Source organism: Bombina bombina, chromosome 7 (genome assembly GCF_027579735.1).
Source record: "Bombina bombina isolate aBomBom1 chromosome 7, aBomBom1.pri, whole genome shotgun sequence".
Lineage (NCBI taxonomy): Eukaryota > Metazoa > Chordata > Amphibia > Anura > Bombinatoridae > Bombina > Bombina bombina.
Window position 1 is genome coordinate 49,250,178 of NC_069505.1, and position 12,811 is coordinate 49,262,988.

General features: G+C 45.6%; 1 protein-coding gene across 1 annotated transcript in view; it reads right to left on the reverse strand.

Moving 5' to 3' along the window:
* Positions 1-1,560, reverse strand: part of LOC128665857 (nuclear RNA export factor 1) — a 134,763-nt gene extending 133,203 nt beyond the window's left edge. Inside the window, exon 1 of the mRNA XM_053720091.1 lies at positions 1,514-1,560. The gene's annotated coding sequence lies outside the window, so the exon portion shown is untranslated. The remainder of the gene's footprint in view (positions 1-1,513) is intronic.
* Between the last annotated feature and the right edge of the window lie 11,251 nt (positions 1,561-12,811).

A 12,811-nucleotide genomic window follows, 5' to 3' on the forward strand; every position in this document is an offset into this window, starting at 1 on the left:
ACGCATACACACTCTCACACACACACACACACTCTCTCCCACACACACACACACTCTCCCACACACACACACTCTCCCACACACACACACACACACTCTCTCCCACACACACACACACACTCTCTCCCACACACACACACACTCTCTCCCACACACACACACACTCTCTCCCACACACACACACACTCTCTCACACACACACACACTCTCCCCCCCACACACACACACACTCTCTCCCCCACACACACACTCTCCCCACACACACACACACACACACTCTCTCCCACACACACACACACACTCTCTCTCTCCCACACACACTCTCTCCCACACACACACATTTCCTAGACAACAATTGATTATGCAAAATAATGCAAGAACCTAAACTTTAATACCAAACCTTCAATTAATTGAAACTAAGTACTGCAATTTAAAAGAATTAAGAAAACCTTGGCTTTGGGGGTATTCATGAGCACTATGAGTTTAGTGGGGGGGGATTTTATATGCCAAAAGCCCTCTTTTATTGGTGTCAACAAATGTTTGTTTTAAAAAATAAAAGCCCCCTGTTTTCATTGGAGTGGCACGTGGAAGGGGTGTTAATTTGCTGATCCTCACATTTATGGATCCCACATCCCTCTCATCAGAAGAATACTAATGCCTGATTTTTCCTTTTTTTTTTGTACATTTATTATGTTTGGTATTTATTGTCATATGTATTCCTATTGGAAAGACTAATTAATACCACAATATATTCAGACTTAGCCGGTGTATCCTCAGCTAATGTGTATTAAACTCTGCTTGCTAGCCAATTAATCATCAGGGGACCTCTCCCAGAGTATACCCCTTCTCATAAACAAACTGAGCTAATAACCCAAACGACAAACAGGGAGCACAATTATAGAGCTAGCCTCAGCATAGACAGATCACACACATGTAGTAGGCAGCAGCACAACATAATGTTTTCTTCACAGACAGCTTCTTGATTAATGATGATGACCTGTGCACTCTGAAGTAGGCAGAGTTTGTAGTATTCATTTTCACGGCAGCAAGAGAATAACAGACTTAAAGGGACAGTATACACTCATTTTCATATAACTGCATGTAATAGACACTACTATAAAGAATAAGATGCACAGATACTGATATAAAAATCCAGTATAAAATGGTTTAAAAACTTACTTAGAAGCTGTCAGTTTAGCTCTGTTGAAAAGGCAGTTGGAAAGCCCACTGCAAGTGGGAAATAAGACACCCCCCCCCTTCTTTTGCATATGAAAAGACCCTTTACACAAACAGGAGCAAGCTGGAGAAGGTAGCTGACGGTATTCAAATAAAACTTTTGGGCTTGGTTAGGAGTCTGAAAATCAGAGCAATGTTATTTAAAAAATAAGGAAAATTATACATTTAAAAAAAAAAACTGTATGGGCTTTATAAATAGATCATCTACAAAACATTTGTGCAAAGAAAAAATGAGTGTATAATGTCCCTTTAACCCCTGCAAAGGGATTCTACTCACCCCCAGCACAATGTTCCCGCACACGCTAGTGAAGCAAGCAGTTTTCAGAAGCTACACTGCAGGTCAAGATGGATCACATGACCGCAATAACAGGCAAGCTAAAGGGGAGGGGATTGCCCTCATTACAAAACCACATCAAGCAATTACCATGTCAGCTCAGTATAACAAGCTGCAAAGCCCATGCCACTTTCTCATGTAAACAGTAAACACTTTAAGATGTGACCGTGCTCTCACTAAGCTGAGCACATTTCAGAATTGTTTGCTTGCATAAAAATACTGATGTGTGCTTCAGTGTCTTAGCCATGGTGCTGTCATCTCAAATCTACCTGCTCTGTGCTTAGTGTAGACGCTCCGGATCTTGCTGGGTGAGGGGAAAGCCAGGGAGGGCAGAGTGCACAGCGAGTGGTATAGTCTCAGCTAGTTCTGTAGCAGTTAACTACGCCCCTTTTTAAGGTAGCACCAGTCACTCTGAATGTTCTTTGCACGTGTCTGGAGTAAGGGAGTTTGCGTGTACGGTCCTGTGTACCCTGACATGTGGTAACACTCAGGGGGCTGTCTTCCCGGGGACATTTCCGGGGACATAATTTGTCCGGGGACAGTATCCTCAATCCGGGGACTGTCCCCGGAAATCGGGGACGTCTGGTCACCCTATGTTAAAGGCCATTAACACAGTTAAATATATATGAAACCCTGACATTTGCTTTTGTGAATCAGAGCATACAATAAAAAATAAAGTTTCCACTTATATTATCAAATTTGCTTAGTTCCTATTGAATACTATTCCAGACATCCCAACTCTCCCTGAAGTTCAGGGGGTCTCCCTGATTGTAATAGCGGCTCCCTGATTGTAATAGCGGCTCCCTGATTGTAATAGCGGCTCCCTGATGCCAGCAAATGGAATGCAATCTCCCTGAAACTCCAAGTACCATGATCCAATGTGGCCCAAATCCGGAAAAGTGTTTCTTTAAGGAATGCCTTTAGTTGCTGGGACGTTATAGAACCCTCAAGGCATCAGTAACCAAAAAGCCCCCACTTATTCTAATAAAATAAAACACAAATACCTCCTTATTTACTTACGTAATTAAACTTTGTATTCTAAAATATTTAAGCATTCTACAAGCGTACGAACACTGGAAAATAGGTTTGTTGTATGTGGTTGTGCAATAAAGCTACTTTTTTAATGTGACTTTGGTGGGAAGCTACTTTAATGATAAGTCTCTATCTTATTTAGGGTTTCAAGATGTCCAATATATAACTGGGGGGGGGGGAGGCGGTGCAGTAGCGGGTGAAGCCACCTCCATGTAATGAGGTTTTGCAGGATGGGATGTCTGCTATTATGTGTTGAAGAGATAGGTGTCTGGAGCACTATATGGTATGAAAAACACGTGCAAGCTCCTGAGGTTTACATCCCTGCGTTTCAACAAAAGATACCAAGGGAACAAAGAACATTTGATAATAGAAGTAAATTAGAAAGTTGATTAACATTATTTTATGTCCCTTTAAAGGGACAGTGTACTGTAAAAATACAAAAATATATAGTAATTATAAAATTAAACTTTTATTGGATTTTAAAAGCTAATCAGTTACATTTTATAATTACTATTTTTATAGAGATGTGTGCATAAGCCTTCTCTTCTTTTTTCTTTTGTATTTTTTGAGTAATATTTAAAGGGACAGTCTACTGCAGAATTTGTATTGTTTCAAAAGATAGATAATCCCTTTATTACCCATTTCCCAGTTTTGCATAACAAACATGGTTTTATTAATATACTTTTTACTTCTGTGATTACCTTTTATCTAAACCTCTGCAGACTGCCCCTGTTCTATTGAGAACTCCAATACATCGAAAACTCCAATCTGACATCACTTCTGGTAAATCCATACATCTGATTGGTCTGTATCCAGTGAGTGACAGGATTCACAACCTATCAGATGGGTACTATAATCGCCAATCTACACTATCTATTTTGCCTCTGCCTGGGGAGTTCAAAGGGGGCAAAGCCCCCCTTGTAAACCTCATTCCCCAAGGTTTACTTGGGGTGTATGCCAGAGGATCAGAGGTGCGCCCCCAGACAGAGGCAAAACAGATATTAAAATAGAAGAGTTACTGGAAGTGACGTCAGATTGGAGTTTTCGAGGAATTGGAGTTCTCTAAAGAAACACCCCCTTATCTCAGTTCTTTTGACAGACTTGCATTTTTTGCCAATCAGTGCTGACTCATAAATAACTCTAAGGGAGCACAATGTTATATGTATGACCCACATGAACTAGCAGTCTCTAACTGTCAAAAAGTGTTAAAATCAATGAGATAAGAGGCAGTTCAATGGCTTACAAATTAGTATATGAGCCTACCTAGTTTTAGCTTTTCACAAAGAATACCAAGAGAACAAAGCACATTTGATAATAAAAGTAAATTAGAAAGTTTTTTAAAATTGCATGCCCTATCTGAATCATGAAACTTTAATTTTAACTAGACTGTCCCTTTAAGAAAGGTTTGCACCTTATTTTAATAAATTTCCCCATTCTTATACAGATTTTTGTGCCAATATAATTAATAGTATTCAGCGTACTGTAAACCTGGTAAAAGTAAAATAAATAACAATATAGAAAGTAAAATGTGATAATATTATTGTTTATTTGCAAAGCTCAGTTAAATTCCATAATGCTGGGTGTACATACTGAATCTCGGTAATTTCTTACTTTAGCGTATTTTATTTTCTATGGGAGAAACAAGCGTTTTAAATTACCAACCACTGTTGATGTTTTTTATACAATTATTCTTAATACAATGTTGCATCTTGAAGAAACTGCACAGACAGCTTCTAAAATGAAAACTGCACTGTCTTTAGGGCACATATTGACATACTGAATTCAATCTCTTTTCCTATTAACCCTTGCAATGCCATCAGTTATTAACTATTCACCCCATTTTCCTATTAACCATTGCAATACTAATATTAGTCTCCCCATAAATATATTAACCCCTCTTTCATCCCTTACCCCTCACTATAACGTCATACCATACATTAACCATTTCTGTGTACAGCAAATTACTAATCATATTTCTCCTGTCTCGTCTGTAATTGAATCCTATTCTGTGCAGTCAGCCTGTATGCTATGTCCCCACATTAACCCTTTTAATGTAAAAATGTATCTCCAACCCCCTCCCCATTCTTACCTATCATAAAACAAATTCTATCCTTCCTCCTTCTGCTCAGATTCAGCTTGCCCTCAGACATGTAACTCACTTTCCATCTTCAACCCTTGCCATATAACCATTTACCTTACAATCTTTAACCTGTTTTAACCCTATCCTGTATAGCCAGTCGATTCACATGTGCATTTTTTTATTATTTGGTTCTTCAGAACTGAATCACATAAAACAGTTAATTTGATTTGGTTCCTCTGATTCAAATTAATTTAAGGTTTCAATTCCTACGCGTACGTCAACAAAAAATTGTGCATGTGCACCGTTACATTGGATGTATGGAAAAGGGTAAATTGGGAACTACAGAATGTAGAGGAAGTGAGGAAACATAGGCACATCTGAGAGGGTCTCAGGCACTTTACTGTGGGACAAAAGCTCACTGGAGTTAACTTTGTCTAGGTGGAGGCACTCTAGGTATAACTAAGTTGATCATTCATTCCTATGAGGTATATTAGCGTATTTAATTATTGTAGGCAAGTGAGATTTAAGTGAAGAAACAGGCACACCAGAGATGGTCTCAGACACTGTACGGCGGGACACGGTTACACTGGAGTGAATTCTGACTAGGTGTGGGCACTCTAGGCACAACTGCATTTATCATTCAATCCTATGAAGTATTTTAGCTTATTTAATTATTGTAGGTCTGGTAGACTTAAGTGAGGAAACCAAGGCAAACCAGGAAGGACTCAGACACTGTACTTAGGAACATGGTCCCACTGGAGTGAGTTCTGACTGGGTGGAAGCACTCCAGACTATAAAGTATTCATTTATTCATATAAAGTATTTGTGATGGATACTCCGACTGGGTAGCTCCGCCAAACGGGTCCTGCTTCCTCCCTGCCGACTGCAGCTATGTAACTGGCAAGTGACCACAGCCGGTACTCACCCCTGATGCCCGACAGCACCAGTTCTCAGGGTCCCACCCTGTGGCAGACTCTGGCTACCCAGACTGGGTAGCTCTGCTTGAGGGTCCTTCCTCTGCCTGGAACAGGCTGCTATGTAGCCCAGGAAAGTGATTCTAGCTGAAGCCCACCCAAATAACTAGACAGACTAGCATTCAGGTGAAACAAGAACTGATTTTATTGAAAACACACACTCCTTTTATACAGACAGCTCATCTTGATAAGACAGGGAAACAATGCCACAGTTTTCCCGCCATTCCCGCCCCTCCAGACTGACCGGCGCCTCCATAGCAACCATAGTCCCACAGAATCCCAGAACACAGTTGTGACGGTTTTGTGGTGATTCCGGGGGAGCAGCGGCACTTCCAGGGTGTCATTTTAAAGCTCTCGGTTCCCAGATGCCGCAGTCCAAAAAGCGGCGTGATTCGTTATTGGGGACCGGAGATACAGCCCGTTGAATTTATAGGGGTAGGGGTGTCCAAAATCCCCGGTTCCCAAAGCAGCTCCCCTCCGGTAATTCCCTCACCTCTTGTCCTCCCTAGGGGCTACTAATCCCCAAAAGAGCGGCGCTCTGGGGCAATTGGTTGCTGGAGCGACCAGGGGTAAAGTTAGCGAGTGTCCTGCTGTCCTGTGGCTGACCGGGAGTTCCAGGAGCCCGGACAGCCTGAGAGGGGTTAGGCGGGTGTCCATGGTGAGGCGGCCAACCGGGAGTTCTAGGGGCCCGGCCAGCCTAGGAGGGTTTTCCTGGTCATACAGCAGCTTTTCACAAGACAAGCAAACCAAAGCTTCCAGGGATTGTGGTTGCTCTAAGGAGCTCAAAATCACTGAGAAACAACAAGGATGAGGTTGTAGGGGGGTGGGGGGGGGTAGCCTTAGCTGTCTGGTATCCGTGACATCTCCCCCCCCTCCAGTTCGGCAGACCCAGCTAGACCCTTAACGGGTCGGCCATGGGCTGTCCGCCAGTGGCCCTCCACTTCTCGGTTGCTGGGAGAGGTTATCCCATCTCTCCTGAGCTTGGGGCATCCTGGGGGGTTCCTGGGCGCAAGGATAGTCACATAAGGCAAAGTCCCAAACAAGTTTTCTAAGGCCAGCTCCCAAACAATTGCTGTCCCACAAGTTCCAGTGTCCTTAAGTTCCATGGCCACACTGCCTCTCTCTGTGACACTCTGTTTAGTACCGGCTGACCCACCCACAAACAAAGCTAGTTCCGGTTTCCCAGCTGTATTCCCACCCCAGACCGGAGGGGGAGGTTGCTCCTTGGTGGGGCAGGCAAAGCTCGGGTGCCCAAACATGTGGCACCAACTGTATAAGCTTTTATCCTCCTTGCCTAATGCAACACCTGCCCCCGGTGAGAAATACAAGAAAAGGGTAGAGACCCTGCCAAGCTAATGAGGGGACAGACCGTCTGTCTCTTCTCCCGAGAAGGAGATCTACCGCTGGGGACGGAGGTCTGCTACCTCCGCTTCATGGGAAACTGTGCTGCCGCTGGGGAGGAAGACCGGCTGTCTCTGCTCCCAGAAAGGGATTCGGCCGCTGGGGAGAGATATCGATACCCGTCTCTCCCTGCAAGGGCTTCTCTGTAAGGGGAGGGAGGACGACTACCTCCTCTCCCGAAGGATGTATCTGCCGCTGGGGAGAGAGATCGACTGTCTCCTCTCCCAGGAAGGGGTTCTGCTGCTGGGGAGAGTTATCGACATCCATCTCTCCCTGCAAGAGGTTCTCTGTAAGGGGAGGGAGGACGACTACCTCCACTCCCAGGGGATGGCTCTGCCGCTGGGGAGAGAGACCGACTGTCTCCTCTCCCTGCTCCTGGCTCTGCCACTGGGGAGAGAGACCGACTGTCTCTTCTCTTAGGAAGGAGTTCTGCTTACGGGGAGGGGGGACGACTACCTCCACTCCCAGGGGATGGCTCTGCCACTGGGGAGAGAGACCGCCTGTTTCCTCTCCCTGCTCCTGGCTCTGCGGCTGGGGAGAGAGACCGGCTGTCTCTGCTCCCTGTACGGGGTTCTGCCGCTGGGGAGAGAGACCAACTGTCTCCTCTCCCAGAAAGGGATTCGGCCGCTGGGGAGAGATATCGATACCTGTCTCTCCCTGCAAGGGCTTCTCTGTAAGGGGAGGAAGGACGACTACCTCCTCTCTCGAAGGATGGATCTGCCGCTGGGGAGAGAGACCGACTGTCTCCTCTCCCAGGAAGGGGTTCTGCTGCTGGGGAGAGTTATCGACATCCATCTCTCCCTGCAAGGGGTTCTCTGTAAGGGGAGGGAGGAGGACGACTACCTCCACTCCCAGGGGATGGCTCTGCCACTGGGGAGAGAGACCGACTGTCTCCTCTACCTGCTCCTGGCTCTGCCGCTGGGGAGAGAGACCGACTGTCTCCTCTCCCAGGAAGGGGTTCTGCTTACAGGGAGGGAGGACAACTACCTCCGCTCCCAGGGGATGGCTCTGTCGCTGGGGAGAGAGACCGACTGTCTCCTCTCCCTGCTCCTGGCTCTGCCGCTGGGGAGAGAGACCGACTGTCTCCTCTCCCAGGAAGGGGTTCTGCTTACAGGGAGGGAGGACAACTACCTCCGCTCCCAGGGGATGGCTCTGTCGCTGGGGAGAGAGACTGACTGTCTCCTCTCCCGGGAAGGGGTTCTGTGTAAGGGGAGGGAGGACGCCTACCTCCTCTCCCTGGTTTCCTGGAGCTGTTACAGGTGCTGGGCAGAGGCCGGTGGCTCTCTGCCCTGTTGCCAGCGCTTCTGCTGGGGTGGCTCCCTTGTCCAAGTCTATAAGCTCGGGCCCAGCTTCTGATCTGTATCTAGCAGCTCGTCGCTTATGCTCTGTTGCCACTTCTCTGAGGCCAACCTCCAGGATTCCCAGACTGCTGTAGCTCCCTGCAGGCTCTGTGGCATGCTGTTTAACGCAGTCTAGCAGTCTTTTGTATCTCTGTTCCATCTCCAATTCCTTGCCACATATATAATCCAAATCGGCTTGCAGCCAGAGTACCCGTGAGAGACTCAGCAGGCTCCCTCGGTACTCACAAATGTCCTTAAGTCTCCACTCCTCCTGACTCCCAAAATCTGGGTCCTCTGCCATTAGTTCAAATAGTAATCCAGGGCCGCCGTAGCCAAAGCCCTCTGTGGGGACGCCATTACCCAGCCATGGCCACACTTGCATAGCATACCATCGGAGGGCCCTGTAGCTGTCATCCAGAACCATTTCCTCCTGGACCAGTCCATCCAATTCAGACAGCCATTCCGCCGGGGGCTGTCCTCCCAGGCAAGGTACTCGGAACTTCCACTGGAGCCAGTAATCTTCGTCATCAGGGGAGAGGGTTGTTACTCGATAGCCCTGCTCTTGTTGAAGAGCCTCCCGGCGGACAAGGTCCCTTTATGCCAGAAGGTCCCAATACGAACTAGGACCGTCCAGCTGGGCCAGCGCCTCCTCTGCTCTCCTTAGGAGCTTGGTTCCCATAGTTACCGGCTACTGTGGCACATCTCCTCTGTCAGAAGACATTGTGTGATAGAAGCAGATCCCACCGCTGCCAGCCAATGTGACGGATACCCCGACTGGGTAGCTCCACCAAACGGGTCCTGCTTCCTCCCTGCCGACTGCAGCTATGTAGCTGGCAAGTGACCACAGCCTGTAGCCACCCCTGATGCCCGACAGCACCAGTACTCAGGGTCCCACCCTGTGGCAGACTCCGGATACCCAGACTGGGTAGCTCTGCCTGAGGGTCCTTCCTCTGCCTGGAACAGGCTGCTATTTAGCCCAGGAAAGTGATTCTAGCTGGAGCCCACCCAAATAACTAGACAGACTAGCATTCAGGTGAAACAAGAACTGATTTTATTGAAAACACACACTCTTTTTATACAGACAGCTCATCTTGATAAGACAGGGAGACAATGCCACAGTTTTCCCGCCATTCCCGCCCCTCCAGACTGACCGGCGCCTCCATAGCAACCATAGTCCCACAGAATCCCAGGACACAGTGGTGACGGTTTTGGGGTGATCCCGTGGGAGCGGCGGCACTTCCAGGGTGTCATTTTAAAGCTCTCGGTTCCCAGATGCCGGGGCCCGGCCAGCCTAGGAGGGTTTTCCTGATCATACACCAGCTTTTCACAAGACAAGCAAACCAAAGCTTCCAGGGATTGTGGTTGCTCTAAGGAGCCCAAAACTACTGAGAAACAACAGGGGTGAGGTTGTAGGGGGGTGGGGGGTAGCCTTAGCTGTCTGGTATCCGTGACAGTATTTAATTATCGTGGGTAAGTGAGACTTAAGTGAGGACACATACGCATAGGCACACCTGACAAGGTCTCAGGCACTGTATGGAGGGACACGGGCACACTGGAGTGAATTCTGACTGGGTGTGGGCACTCTAGGCACAACTGCATTTATTATTCAATCCTATGAAGTATGTTAATGTATTTAATTATTGTAGGTCAGTTAGACTTAAGTGAGGAAACCTAGGCAAACCAGGAGGACTTTAGACCCTATACGACGGGACAAGAGCTCACTCGAGTGAGTTTTGTGTGGGTGGAGGCACTCTATGTACAACACTGAGTTGATCATTTATTCCTATGGATTATTTTAGCGTATTTAATTATTGTAAGTAAGTAAGATTTAAGTGAAGAAACAGGCACACCAGAGAAGGTCTCAGACACACATAGGTGTCCTCACTGAACTACAATAATTAAATACTCTAAAATACTTAATAGGAATGAATGCTAAACTCATTTGTGCTTGGAGTTCCTCCACCCAGACAGAACTCACTCCAGTGTGCCCATGTCCCTCCGTACAGTGTCTGAGATCTTGTCAGGTGTCCCAATGTGTTCTCACTTAAGTCTCACTGACCCACAATAATTAAATACTTTATACAAATAAATGAATACTTAATAGTCCCGGAGTGCCTTCACCCAGTTAGAATTTACTTGAGTGTGCCCGTGTCCCGCCGCACAGTGTCTGAGACCCTCCTGGTTTGCCTATGTTTCCTCACTTAAGTCTCACTTACCTACAATAATTAAATACATTAAGATACTTCATAGGATTGAATAATAAACGCAGTTGTGCCTAGAGTGCCCACACCCAGTCAGAATTCACTCCAGTGTGCCCTTGTCCCTCCGTACAGTGTTTGAGATCTTGTCAGGTGTGCCTATGTGTATGTGTCTTCACTTAAGTCTCACTTACCCACAATAATTAAATACTTTATACGAATAAATGAATACTTTATAGTCTGGAGTGCCTCCACCCAGTCAGAACTCGTTCCAGTGGGCCCATGTCTCTCCGTACAGTGTCTGAGTCCCTCCTGGTTTGCCTTGGTTTCCTCACTTAAGTCTAACTGACCTACAATACTTAAATAAGCTAAAATACTTCATGAGTTTGAAGGATAAACACAGTTGTGCCTAGAATGCTCACACCCAGTCACAATTCACTCCAGTGTGCCCTTGTCCCTCCATACGGTGTCTAAGACCTTCTCTGGAGGGACATGGGAACACTGGAATGAATTCTGACTGGGTGTGGGCACTCTAGGCACGACTGTGTTTATCATTCAATCCTATGAAGTATTTTAGTGTATTTAACTATTGTAGGTCAGTGAGATTGAAGTGAAGAAACAGGCACACCAGAGAAGGTCTCAGACAATGTATGGAGGGACATGGGCTTACACAAATGAGTTTTGACTAGGCGGAGGGACTCTAAGAATACATTTACCATTCATTCCTATAAAGTATTTTACAGTATTTAATTATTATAAATCAGTGAGACGTAAGTGAGGACACATAGGCACACCTGACAAACTAAATGTACCATTCATTCCTATGAAGTATTTTACAGTATTTAATTATTGTGGGTAAGTAAGACTTAATTAAGGAAATATAGGCAAACCTGGGAGGCTTTCAGACACTGTACGGTGGGACACAGGTACATTGAAGTAAGTTCTGACTTGGTTTAGACCCTTCAGACACAACTGAGTTAACCATTTATTCCTATGAAGTATTTTAGAGTATTTAATTATTGTAGGTGAGACTTAAAGGGGCAGTAAACTTACAAACTAATGTTATATAATTCTGCACATAGTGCAGAATTATATAACATTAGCTTACCGGCAGCTTTATACATTAAATTATTGCAAAGAAATTATAAGTAAAAGCTCCTTTTACCAAAACGCCGCTCTTTGTTCTACTGAGCGGGTCTGATTTTTCCACAGCGCATCGCAGCAACACTGTCTAGTCACAGTGTGCCCGGTCACGCCATTAAAATGAATGCAGCTCGCTCCCGCTCTGGTCTAGTACATTCATTTTAATGGCGTGACTGGGCACACTGTGACTAGATAGTGTTGCTGCGATGCGCTGTGAAAAAAACCAGACCCGCTCAGTAGAACAAAGAGCGGCGTTCTGGTAAAAGGAGCTTTTACTTATAATTTCTCTGCAATACTTTAGTGTAAAGATCTGCCGGTAAGCTAATGTTATATAATTCTGCACTATTTGCAGAATTATATAACATTAGTTTATAAGTTTACTGCCCCTTTAAGTGAGGGAAGATAGGCACACCTGAGAGGGTCTCAGACAATGTACGGAGGGACATGGGCACATTGATTGCGTTATGACTGGGTAGAGGCACTTCAGACACAACTGAGTTAACCATTCATTCCTATGAAGTATTTTAGAGAATTTAATTATTGTAGGTCAGTGAGATTTCATTGAGAAAACATAGGCACATCTTATAGGGTCTCATACACTGTACGAAGGGACATGGGCCCACTGGAGTGAGTTCTGACTGGGTGGAGGCACTCCAGTCTGTGTATATGAGTATTTGAAAGTAAGGGTATATGATTGTGTATATGAGTGCATGCATATGTGGGTAAATGTCTTTGTATATGAATGTGTGTGTAAAAGCATGTAAATATATACATGCGTTAGTGGGGGGCTTTGTGTTCAAGTTCTGCCTAAGGCCTTTAAAATTCTAGAGCAGCCTCTGCCGCAAAAAACACATACAACAGATACACACATTGCACGCTGTAGTCCCTATAGTGGCAGAGAAAGAGTTAAAAGCAAAGGACACGCCGTTATTTAAGGTCATTAAGAATTTTTGTGTAATGGGTATGGAAAAAAACAGAACTAGAATTAGTGTAAGACACATGACTCTAAGGGGTATATTTATTAATGTGCGAGCGGACATAATACAATGTAGCGGATCATGTCCGCCGCATAC